Here is a 12,658-nt window from a genome sequence, read left to right as displayed (position 1 = left end):
TAGGCAGCCCTTGCAGCTGCTAAACTCCAGACTCTTGGGGATGCAGTTGCCTAGAAAGAGGCAAGAAACAAGGACTGCCTGTCCTCCCCAGTCCAGCCATCAAAAGAACATAGCAAGGGGAAGTAGCAGTCCCTACCCAAGCACACAGGCTTGAAAACACACCTTCTCTGCATCCCCTGTGACACACAAGTCTTCTCCACACGAGTAAGCAGGACCCTTGGCTGGTTGGGCTACTCAGCATATCACTGGTAGGAATGCCGCATCCTCAGATTTATAGGAAACCTGCTAGAGACCCACTTCAACAAAGCCACACTGCACTGCTCTGCCTGAGAACAGCTCCATGGTCTCTGCATGGTCTTCCCTTCCCTTTGTAAAGGAAGGCTTTGGGCAACTGTTCCTTATGAGCAGAAGACAGAAACCAAGCCAGATCTCAGCTCAGAACACTCTTCTCTCCCAGACTGGGAATAGCAGCTCAGGGCACTGCAGGCTTTCTGTCTTCTTTCCCACAGCTGAACTGTAGAAAATGTCCCAATTAATACTTTATAGGGCTGAGATGTGCTTACATCCTCATCTGCTACTGTTCAGGGATGGGGGAAGGTAAATGACTCCTTTCATCTGTCCTTCCTTCTCAGTCGTGGAAATTATTGTTGTTGCATGTATTTTACAGTTCTCTGCCAGAACCACTCTCCAATAAAGTAGCAGGCAGCAAGAAAGCCTGGAGAGCTTCCAGGCGCCTGAGGCCTTGGTGCAGTGCAAGCGCTTTCTCACCTGCATTGCTGGGAAGTGGTGGGGGTGTCTTGTCTTCCCCTTTAGCAGCATCTCTCACAAATGAAGTTTTGCAAAACACAGTTGCAAGGTAACAGACTGTGCTGCATACTCTGCACTCGGGCCAGATTCTCACAGCAGGACAACAGTTTTAAGATAAACTATCCATAGCCCGCTTGCACGCCTGGGTCTTGCAAATTCCCCACTTACCCTCCCAGCTCTACTTGGAACTCCTACAGAAGGGGATCCTTCATCCACCCAGATCACGTTGCCCTCATGTGCAGTTACGCTTGCTGAGAGTCTGTTCCCAAGTACAAGGACACAGGGAAGCAGACAGCAAAAACAGCTGAGCAAAGGGGAAGGAAAGGTAAGAGCTCACCACGTGCTACTCAGCCACTGAGTCCTGACAGCCAGGACAGACAGCTGACCGGAGCAAGGCTCAAACAAAATGACATAACCATCAAAATGCCACGGGAGATGTAAATCAAGAGCAATTGCTCCCCTGAAATCCTACACCATCGTGCAGAGGGAGGGGAGCAGGCAGGGCAGCTAGTGATCATGGGCAGCAGCCACTCCAGAACTTGTGACAAGAGGTCATCACCCCACACCCCATCCTGCCAGCACGACACAGCCTGGCTGGAGACCAGAGGAGGAGTACAGTGCTCCGGTCACAAGGTACAGGAAACTATTTCTGGTCAGGGGGAAAGCATACCACACTCTTCTGTCTCCAGGGCAACAAAACAGGCAAAGTCAAGCACAACTTGCAGAGAGAAAGCGCACTCCAGCCCCAGGAGCAACAGCCCACAGCAGCCAGCCGCTGCAACTGAGAGCGGTGAAAGGTCAGGCTGGGTGGGTTTCCTGCTGCAGGTCCTCGAGGATCATGGATCCCCTTCCTGCAGGATCACCTATCCCGTTGCAGGTGGCACCAGAACACAGCCCAACCTGTGACTTGAAAAGAGCCCCCCCCCAGCCCCCAAAGAGAGCCCCTTTTTAATTTTTCTTCATCACCCAGCGGGCTTTGGCACAGTGTAGGCATTAGACTCTTGTTCCAGGGATCAGCGGCAGAGTCAATTTGGTACTCGTTGGGAACAATCCAGTACCTAAATGCGCAAGGAATAAACACAGAGCTGCAATTTTTCTACCTTTCTTTGGTCTAACAACGGTTATTCACAGTAGGAGACAGAAAAAACAAAACTCTAAGTCTGGCAGAGCAGTCAAAGGCAGGGCTTTAACACTTCTCTTGTACAAGGTCTCACCAAACCATAAAAATGCACGATGAAAAGATGACATGGGTTCAGATCTCTGCCTTACTGAGAGCTTGCAAAGCAAATAATTTCCTCTCCCTCTGCCCAAAAGATCAAACTTACTTCTGCAAGCCATTTGTGGAGTGAAGGAGTTTGTTCTTAATGCACAATGGAAGTACACCTTGTAGCTAACAGAAACACAGTGACACATCTGACCTACTTTACAGAATCCCAGGCATGGGACATTGTGAAAGGTGGGAAATAAGCCTAAAGTATGAAATTCAACCAGCAATTTCCATAACTTGCCTAAAACACAGTATATCCTTTAGAAAACATAAGGGTTCACATTCAAGACTTCAAGAGATAAAGCCATACACCCACAGAAGTTACTCCAAATGTCAGTTATCCTTCCTGTTAAAATCTAGTACTGCCATTCCAAGTCTGAATTCATCTACCTCCTGCTTCCAAATATTGGATTTCATTAAGCTCTTTTCCTGCTACGTTACAGAGCTGTCTAGCCTTGAACAACAGCTGATGCTTAAAACTTAAGTACAGGATATTACAAACACTCATCTAATATTCATTTACTGTTTTCCAGCCAAAAAAAGGGAATCTTGCTATTTGGACAATTCTTCTATCTACAGTCTGAAGCAATGAGTATCTACACAGACAGAAAAGTGCGGTCTATGTAGTTCTTTTGCAGCAAAACTTAAAATGTAAATGCTTAAGGAGATGGTGCTTAAAAACTTGATACACAGACTGAGGTGTGAATATCTATTTCTCTTCATTAGTCCTTTAGATGATATGATTTCTGCATCTTGGTTCAGCATGTGAGACTACACTTAACCCAAGTACCTTTAACATTATTGCTCTGCAAATACTGCGCTAAGTGTCATTCCAGCAATGTTAATACTGGGCTCTTCAGAATATACCTGATAACAAACGGCCTGTTCAGAAAACTGGGATTTCTTTGGGTTGGGCTTTGATTTGTCTAGGGATTTACTTTAATAGAAAACAAGAATCATTGTGTTACCATCATCTATGAAAGTTAAGGACCTGCAAAAATGAAGCTGCTTCATTTTGTACAAACATGCAGTCCGTTCACTGGGACAGGACTGCTCGTGTACAATGGACAGAAGTGGCCATGCACAATTAATAACGTCACAGCTGTAAGAAGCTCTAACTGAGCAGGTTAAAACAAAACCAACCCTGCCTGAGTACAGAAGACAGCAGACCAAGACCATGATAGTTTGGCCTGTGTCCTAAATGCATCAAACTTCAGCAGATAAACAGCATAACATGATGTAAAAGAAAGGTGTACCCAACAGAAATAAAAAACAAAATGTAGACAGCTTTACTTCATGAAAACCTGGCGATCTCCAGCAGGGTAGGGAATATGACTAGTTTTATACGGATGTGCATTTCTCACTCTTTTCTAAGAAAATCCTTTCATTGTCTGACCACTTCAGTCTGTTACCCGAAAGATGCAGTGACAGAGATGGATAAATAACACAAAACCCAACTTCTGGGCTCCATTCTTCTCCAGGGAATCAGTTCCCGGTTTTCCACTCTAGCCACTACACGCACAGCTGCCTCGCAGGTTTCTCCTCACCAGGTCCTTCTCCTCCAAGGGTACCTGAGGCCTGGAGGAGAACATTTTCAGACACACAGACAGGGCACAGGACATCTAGAAATCCCAGTAGTCTAGAGCTGTCAAGTGAGAGCATTTCCATAACAACAACAAAAAGAAGATGAAGAAAAAGGTCACTGTGCCTAATCAGCCTGGTAGGAAGCTGTGCTGAGAAGGGGCTCCCAGGAAAGCACAGGGAGACCTGTCTGCATGGAGCTGAGGTATGCTTGCAAAAGGCAGAGTCTGGGGAAAGACACCTGCAACAACCCCAAAAAGAAAATCAGTCCCAAGCAAGCGGGGTGAGGGCCAAACTTGAGCCAGGGAGCAGGAGAAGACGGTGGGTGTCAGGTGCTGACACTGCCACCTTGCACAGGCAGCACAGCACAAAACCCTCCTGGCTTTGGACATAGCTACAATGCCCTGACTCCCGCTCCCGAGAGACGTGGAGAGGGGTTTTGTTTCAGCTGCAGGTAGCTGCCACACAAACATGCTTTCCAGCCAGAGTGCTGCCACAAGCTCCTCAAAGGACCAGTGACCAGGGAGATTGAAAGAGATGTGCCCTTTGCACCCCATCCCCTCCACCTGCCCAAGGAACGCTGACATTTATTGCTCTAGGAACAAACGTCAGCAAAACCAAACCTATTTCAGGTAGTTCCTTCTCCTGGCAAGCAGAAGACAGCATTAAAAACTAATTGAAAAAGTGGACAAAACAGTTATTGAAATAAATCAAACCAAGATTCATCAGTGAAAGTGATTAATTTCATACCTACCAGAACACAAGGTGGAAAAGTTAATTCTACCACACTTTCTTCAACAAGCCTTAGAAACACAGCAGCGTTTCGAAACGGTTCCACATGCAAAGGAGCACACCCACTGCAGCGTTTACTGGCTTACTTTACCAAACTACAGCTATACTGAGGTCCTGTGGCTAAAGCTCGCTCTTTAGTTAGTACACTTGCCTTAAGAAGAAAAAAGAAAAAAGGGTGCGGGTGCAACTTTTAGCAGCCTAAAAGTTTAGCCACCCCAATGGGAAGGCAGATTCTTTCCTAAATGCTGTAAAAATAAGCAGCAACAAAACTAACGCTTAGTTGTGAATCATCTCTGTTTGATGACAAACTGTGTCATGAAGAAAAAAACCTTGATCCTCCCTTTACCAATACTTAATCTTCCTGCTCTCAACTGGAATACACAATCCGGCTGCTCAATACTACAGTCCACCTGTCTTCATCCTGCACTAGGATCATGCTCTATCATTGCTGTTAAAGGAGGCTTGAAGCTATCATTCCTGTGGGAACACATTCTAGATTACATTTCTGAGAATGGGAAGAGTCCAGAAGAGGAATCAAACCCAAAGCAATAAATTTGGTTTGATTGCTGTCATCATGCCATTTCCGGGAGACAGTCAATTGGTGCCAGCTGCTAAAAGACTATTTGAGTTGCTTCAAGACAGAAATCGAATTTGCATCAAATACATTTTGTAGTGTGAGACTAGTCTGAGCCTTCAGGTTCCTTCATGCTCTTCTTTGCTTGTTTAAATTTAAACTTCCTCTCTGAAGACATTCCCAGCAAAAGACAGCCAGCTCCCTCATCCCACACTTCAAGCCACAGACTTTGCCCCGTATTCTTTTATTTTTCCAACAAGACTGTGCTACAGAACAGCTGAGATCTCTCAGCATTTGCAGTAGGGTGGCAGAGGACAGTATGCCATGCCACACCACCACTTTAAACATGAATACCAGCAAGTCTCAGATCACCACCATTTCCCCTTCTGCAGAAGTTAGTAGAAACAAACAAAAAATCATCCTAGGCCTTAAGAATGACTGGGGCCCCTGTAGATTCAGTATATCCTTTCTGACAAGAGCTAACAGCAGATGCCTAAAGAAAAATAGAAAGAAAATAAGCATATAACAACACTTCCCAAATGCTCTTCCTCCCTCCCTCCAGCTACTTGCAGCTAAGGACTTTGACATTTCCATTTCAGTGTTTCTGCATTGCCATTTCAAAGACCAGCCAAAATTAACAGCATACTACCCCCATTGCAGGCGACATTTCTGAAAGCCAAAGTCTATTTTCCAGCCTCCCAGTGCAGAACGACCCCAGTGGCACGATGTCCCAAGCGCGAGGGCAGAGGGGCACCCATCCCCTACCACCACCACCAGCATCTCTGCTGCAGCAACTGCGCAAGAGTCAAAGTCACTTAGAGGAAGACATGGCTGGAGCGAGCAAGTGAAGATGAAACAGCAAAACTCCACTTTTCTTACCCAGTGAAAGCTAGAGAGACAAGACCGTGGTGAAATCCTCATCACTTGCCTTCAGCTACTGACAGAGGAGGAGGTTCAAGTGCCAATAGGACATAATAAACAAATACAAGACTTCTTTCAAGAAATGCCATAGATGTACTTTCTGACAAAGCCTTTCCTCTAGCAAAACCACTAATGTTATTACTTTGTAACAGCCTTTTCCCACGTTCTCCCAATGTCCCAGAAACAAACAACTCCTCACATAAAAGTGTAATACTAGCCCTAAAAGTACATACACACATGGATCTTAAAGACAGCCAGAAAGCTCACACATTCGGTAACAAGCTGTGTTTCCACACACTAGTATCTGTGAACCCCTTGATATTACTGTACTGGAAACACAAACCAAACAAAATAAAAGGAACGAACTACAGAAACTTAGAACAGAGTTTCCACTTTTTTGTTCAAGTAATGCAGAAATTATACTATCAACACCACAGAGTAGAAGTCAAGATGGTTTAAATAATTATATTTGCATTTCCGATGAGCACCCTGAAGAACAGGCCAGGGAAATTTATTCTCTTTTCCAGTATTTCATTACCTTGTACTTACTTTGCAAAGATAATCTAAATGAAGGCAGATATGAACAGGTGTACAACAGTGGCAAAAGGAAATAAGGTATTAAAAATACCTAAAAGGGGTGGATATTTTAAAAAAAGTCATAGTGTGCACCTTTGCCATTGCAATTTCTATGCTCGGTGTCATTCAAAGCTGCCTTTTCTTTTCACATGCATATTTTTCATATCAGCAAACAACTTGTCCAATATTTTTCTTCCTGGTAAAGGAAGAATTCCTGTCCTCTTGTTTTCAGCAGGAATGCATACCCTGAGTATTACCTATTGTACACATTATAAAGCAAAAGAAAAGCAACCTGATGTGCACAGTAAGAGGAAGCACAGAGCTTGGGTTCTCACAGACACCAGCAACTTTCCAGGAACTTCAAGAGTCAAAGGAAGTCAAATTACTGAATCAGCGCAGGCTCACAGCTATAGGTGAGAGCCATCTCTGTCACAATTTACGATGTGAACACACAGGGGTTAAGTGTACTCAAGCCTGACATGCCATTCCTTGCCTAAAAAGGCACAGATAAAGCCAATTTTCTCTCTCTCATATAGAACTCCCACCATTCAGCTTAGGTTCTTGCCTACAGCAGATCCCACAGTTTGACCAAAGCCAGCACTGCAAAGCAACATGAAATCTGAATGCATGTCCGTGCACCAGTATATAGAAAGGAAAAGAGCAAGCACCCCAGCCATCCACTCTAGGCATAGTCCTTGGCTTCACATTTGAGATGAATTCAGAATCTGGGCAAAGAACCTCCTTCCGAGCTTGCTACAGCACCCAGTGCAGGATTTTGTAAACCCCTTGACAAGACATCCCTCCACAGCATTTGCCGCGCCCTCCCCACCTGACCCGTCCTTCCCCACAAGCCACAGGCCCCCAGAGCCCCTGATCTTCAGGCTGTTTTGAAAGCTGTTCCCAGTCTTATTCAGCCAAAAGCAATGGGCCAAATAGAACCCAGTGGATTCAGCCTGAAGCCTCAGTATCAGTGCAACCACTGAAAAATGAGCCAGCACCACGTCTGCATTAGAAGGGTGGAGGCTATCTGCCTACAGAACAACTAACACAGGCACAATTCAGGCCCTAGTCAAAGTCTTCAATAAGCTCTGGCCTAACACACATGCCATCCCCTCATGTACAAGCCCTGCTTCTGGTCCACATCTCCTTTTGGGGCATACCAATTCCTTGCTGGCAAGATAATGTCTCTTCATCTCCCCGGTCATCCTTCCCATGTTGCCAGTGGGATATAAAAGGCCTGTGCCAACTCTGCTTTATTCTGTGTTTGCTTTTCCCATCAACCAGTTACTTCATTTACTAAAAACCAATGAAGAATTTCCAAGAGCTTCTGATTTGAATTACATTCCCCCTCTTTTTTCCTGCTAGCCATCAGCTTATTTCATGCCACCATGATGGAGGCAAGTCATAGAGGGAAACATCCCTTCCAGGTTCGGTGGTGAATAGGTGGGAAGGAAACGCTTCACTACTGAGGTTACCTTCCAAACTGTGTGCCAGGTTAACACCTATGGCCACAGAAGTCAGTACCTACAGTCTGCTGCAATAATCAAGAATTCTACCAATTGACCATTAAACTACCCACCAATTCACCTGCTCCATTGGCTACTGCAGAGTGCCATTTCTTGCTTCTACAAGACTTCTTCCTTGCTCAGGGTGGGATGAAAAACAAGGAAAGACAGCACTGCAGTGAGAGGTACTGGGAACCATTCCTGCAGCAGTGCATTGTAGCTCCCCTCTGAAGCAATACATCCTCCAGCTGACAACAACAAAAACACAGCCACCTTCCTCCTGACCTGAAGCAATGGAGATCACCAACCACAAACACTGACAGGCAGATGTAAGCACAGCAAAGAGCAGGAATTCTTCTATCTCATTTTATCTGCTGTGGCCAGGAGGCGTTAACTGCACCCGCCACAGTCCTGACACAGGAAGAAATGTGTTGTAATTGTACTCCCCCTAAGAATGATGCAACTGCCGTGCTGTCCAGCCTGGCGGGGCATCGGCTTGAAGGCCTCCACCAGGTTTGTGATGAGCATAACAGTGTATTTTAGCTCTCCTTGGGCACATTGGGTCAGTCTAGTTTCAAAAGCTTAAGAGAGCCTACAGCCCAGAGGAAGGAAGAACTGTGGGATGCAAACACAACTAGCAAAAGGAATGAAGTTTTCAAACTAGAAGATGCTAAGCTCCACAGCTTTGAATGGCCAAACGACTTCCCTTTTCTCGCACCAAACCAGCAAAATTTAGCACAACCCTCTGTCCCCAACCCTTCAGACCTCATATCATGTAAGAAGACTTTCAGTTCAGAGCACTTGTCTAGTCTAACTCTCAAAACACAGCCCCCCATACCACCTGCACCCCACCCCTCCCTGCACCAGAGCCCTCCCCCTTCCTTCCCCGCCCCACCTCCTTCCCCCAGTAGGGCTGCGGTTCAGCATGTTCCCCTCCATTTTGCCTCCTGCAGCTCGCGCTTTCCTCTGCAGCCCCACATCCTGCAGCACACGCTCCCCCAAGCCCATGTCCCTCAGCACAGCATCCCCCCAGCTTCCTGCAACTCAGCAGGGAGACATACCCCTTCCCTTCCCTGGCAGCCCTCCACTGCACACAGGGCAGTCCCAGTGCAGCCCTCCCATCCCTTATTTTCCATCTGCAATGGCACCTTTTTTTTTTTTTTTTTTTCCAAACTGCATTTTACAAGTAAATCAGGTGCTCAGCTGCTAGTTTGGGTGCAGAGCCAAGAAACCAGTGCAAGGGGGAGGGGAGCTGATGTAGTTTTTGTTTCATGTGACCAGCTTACCAGCAACTTCACTGAGACCAAGAACACAATCTCTCCCCACACTCCTCCTTCACCACCAACCCTTCCCCAGATGCTCTCACAGCAAAGGTGCAGAGCAAATGCACAACATAAGGGTCCGGCATCTCATTTGACTACAGCCAAGGCTGAAGTCAGAGAAGAGTTGAGACACCAGCCTCACACCCCAGCTGATCATCCAAAGGCTTACATGCAAGGAGCTGATCTTTCCTATAAAACAGCAATTAGTCATGGAAAACTAGTGGCAGGAAAAATTAAAAAATACAGTATTAAAGGTAGGGCAGAGTGGAGGAACATGCTCTGCTGCTCCACAGGTGTTGGGGTGGTTCCTCCTACACCACTGGAAGCATGAGATCCCCAAGAAATGCTGCAGCGCAAATGACGTCTGATGTCCTGACATGGCAACTTGAGAGTCCATCTGCATCTCTGAGCACGAGTTCTTGGGCAGTGTTACAGACAGCATGCTATGGTGTCCCGTGCAGAGAAAGGTAGAAGTTGTGGGTTAGGGGATTAAGAGGCAGGAGGCTGCAGGTACAATGCTAGCTTCCACACATGTGCAACTACATTTCTTTGGTTAGAATGCTGGGGGGTGGGGGGGAGTGTTTCAGATCCAAGAGGCTGGCTGTAGAACATGTGTTTAAAGAAACATCATCCCAACATGCTCCTGCAGAGGTTAAGAAGGGACAAGTGATTTTTGAAATAAACATGCAGTCTAAATTTTAGAGGGATTCCACATACTTTCTGCAAGGAGATGGGCAGTACAATATGCACGGCAGTGTCTCTTAGCTCACACTAAGAGCTGTGTGATAATGTTTTTCTTGGGTGCCCTTTGCAGAGCTCTTTTTAACTGTCCCTAGACCTGCAGGCCACAAGCAGAGATTTTGGGAAAATAGAAGTTCTGGCAAATTTCTAGAAGACAGATACTTTGGGGGGGGGAGGGGGGGAGATGTTAGAAAACAAAAAATCCCCATAGAAGAACAACTACTTCCATAGCATCTTTTGTTGGAGACTCTCTAGGTGTGTAACAAACATTTACTATGCAGCCTGAAAACCCCTGAAGCACAAGGGTTTTTTTCCTGTCTTTAAAGAGATGGAAGAGAAACGCAGAGGTACTGAAACCAGAGACCATGTCAGTGACAAATCTGTGAACAAACTCAGATCTTTGGAATTTGAGTCTCACTACCATGTTTTTCAACTTTCTGCAGAAAGACAAATGAAGATAGAAACAATGCAGTTCAATTTTAATGGATTTTGAGTAGTCTCTCAAAGCAAAAACTGATTGGGGCAGCACTAGCACTGCTGCAATACCTCACCGTATCTCACGCTGTGAAGCACGAAATCCTACCTCAATGCTATACGAGGACCTAATGGATTTTTATCATAAGGTCCAGTGTTCAGCAGTGAAAAAAAAAATTTAAAAAACAACATTTAGCCTGTTAGGGTGGAACTGCCACCTGACAAAGCCTGTGTTGCACTTGACAAGAGCACAGCCTGTAAACAGCTTCCTTCATGTGGAAGCTCCAGATCTGGCCTGTCTGGTGAGCACAACAGCTTGAAAGTAGTCGCCCTGCCCCATCACCATGCCTGCTTTCAGATTTCCAGGGAAAGAAGCACTTGACTTGCATCTTTTCCAAAAAAGCAGCTGTTATGCTGCAGTTTTGATTTATTCTCTGGCTAAGTTTATTTCTTGTTTTGATGAATGTTTAATGCTCCTGGCTAGATCAGTTTAGACCCTGTTTGCCTGGGAGCATTTAATGCTGCTACATTACTGTAATACTAACTTTAAGGCCATCTACAGCTTTTTTCCTTCCCACAAGTCTTCTGCTGTTGTCTGGATCTAAATTATGTGGTGCATTTTGGCACTGAATTCCACAGCACCATATCAAGATGACAGACACTTACTGAATCTCAAGAGATGGCCAGATTTGCTGATTAACAGACAACATACCCAGAACAGCAATCCTTACTGATTAAGTTCACCTCATATACTGTTCAGCAAAGAAAGACTGAGGATGAGGGATTGAAATTGTAGATGTTATGTTATCTCAAAGCATGCAGATCTGTAAATTGCTGCCTATCCCAAGCAAAAAATGAGAGGGAGGTGTGTCAGAAGGAGAAAGAAAATGCAGAGAAACCACTATTAAAGCACTAACACTAATATCTACAAAGCAACTTTCTGTGTTGAGACTGGGTTTTAATGGGGTGGCGGTTACGAAGTCGAGCCAACATGTCTTAAGACTAAACCCTCCTTTTTCTACAGAACACACAAATGAGGAATAGTGGCAGAGAAAGCTTCTCCCACGCTACCCACCAGACAGCCTTAGCTCTGACTTAAAAGAAGCACTTCCACCCTACAAACGTTACTTTGGCACAGACAAGTTGAATCTCAAACCAAAAAAATACAGCAGAGTATGGTCTCTTACGGCCGGTGCCTGAGAAGCCTCTGCAGTCCCATAAGAGCTCCGTGGAGCACAAAGGTGGGATCCAGACTGCAGCACCCCTTGTTTAAAGAGGCTCCCCAACAGCCACCATTCCCAGCAGACAGCATGGTAAAAAAAAGTCTCCTTATGCTTCCTCTTTTGCCATCTCTACCTGGACAGGTGGTCTAGCCACATGAGACTTGGGACCCTGCTCATCCTATCACCAAAACTGCTATCTCCATTTCAAGGTGAATGCTAGCAAAAGTGATCCCTACCCCTTCCTCAGCCTCTCTCCTCTTCTTCAGTTCTTCTGTCAAGCAGTGTATCCAAATACTGCAGTCCTTCAGCACAGCAGGCAGAGGACAACTACAGGTGTCTGAATACAGTGTATTGTGAAGATACTGCTGCAGCCCCAGCATAGAAGTACATAGTTCACACAGCTCACCAGAAAGCTGAGGAACATAAGAAAACAGAAGTACAGCCCTTGACCTAAAAAAAAAAAAAAAAATTAAAAAAAAATATATATAAAAATAAAAAAAAAATACTCATCTGTGCTGTCGGACTGGGCTCTGCAGCAAAAAAGAAGTTCCCAGGTCCCGCAACCCTGCAGGGGAAGGAGACAGTGGCAGGGCAAGCGGCACTGTTCGGGGCTTAGGAACAGCGAGCCTCCCAAGCTGCTTATATCCAACACAGCCAGGATCTGAAACGACAGCACCCAGTGGGCAGGAAGGCCTAGAAAGCATGTCCTCTAGGCCCTAGTAAATGCAAGCATAAAATGTGCTTCTAAAAGAAAAACATTAATGACACTTGTAGCCAGGAACACAGACAGGAGACAGAGATGACCAAAGAAGTGTCCAGAGGGAAGCCAAAGCCACAAGAAAAAGTATGGAGCATGGGAAGGACAGAGCACCCAC

The 12,658-nt window shown here is 45.6% G+C and overlaps 1 protein-coding gene across 16 annotated transcripts in view; it reads right to left on the bottom strand.

Moving 5' to 3' along the window:
• CAMK2G (calcium/calmodulin dependent protein kinase II gamma) overlaps positions 1-12,658 on the bottom strand; it is a 119,576-nt gene that overhangs the window by 66,647 nt on the left and 40,271 nt on the right. The window lies entirely within an intron of this gene.

The sequence above is a fragment of the Haliaeetus albicilla genome, chromosome 11 (genome assembly GCF_947461875.1).
Source record: "Haliaeetus albicilla chromosome 11, bHalAlb1.1, whole genome shotgun sequence".
Classification (NCBI taxonomy): Eukaryota; Metazoa; Chordata; class Aves; order Accipitriformes; family Accipitridae; genus Haliaeetus; species Haliaeetus albicilla.
This window is presented reverse-complemented; position numbering and strand designations above follow the sequence as displayed.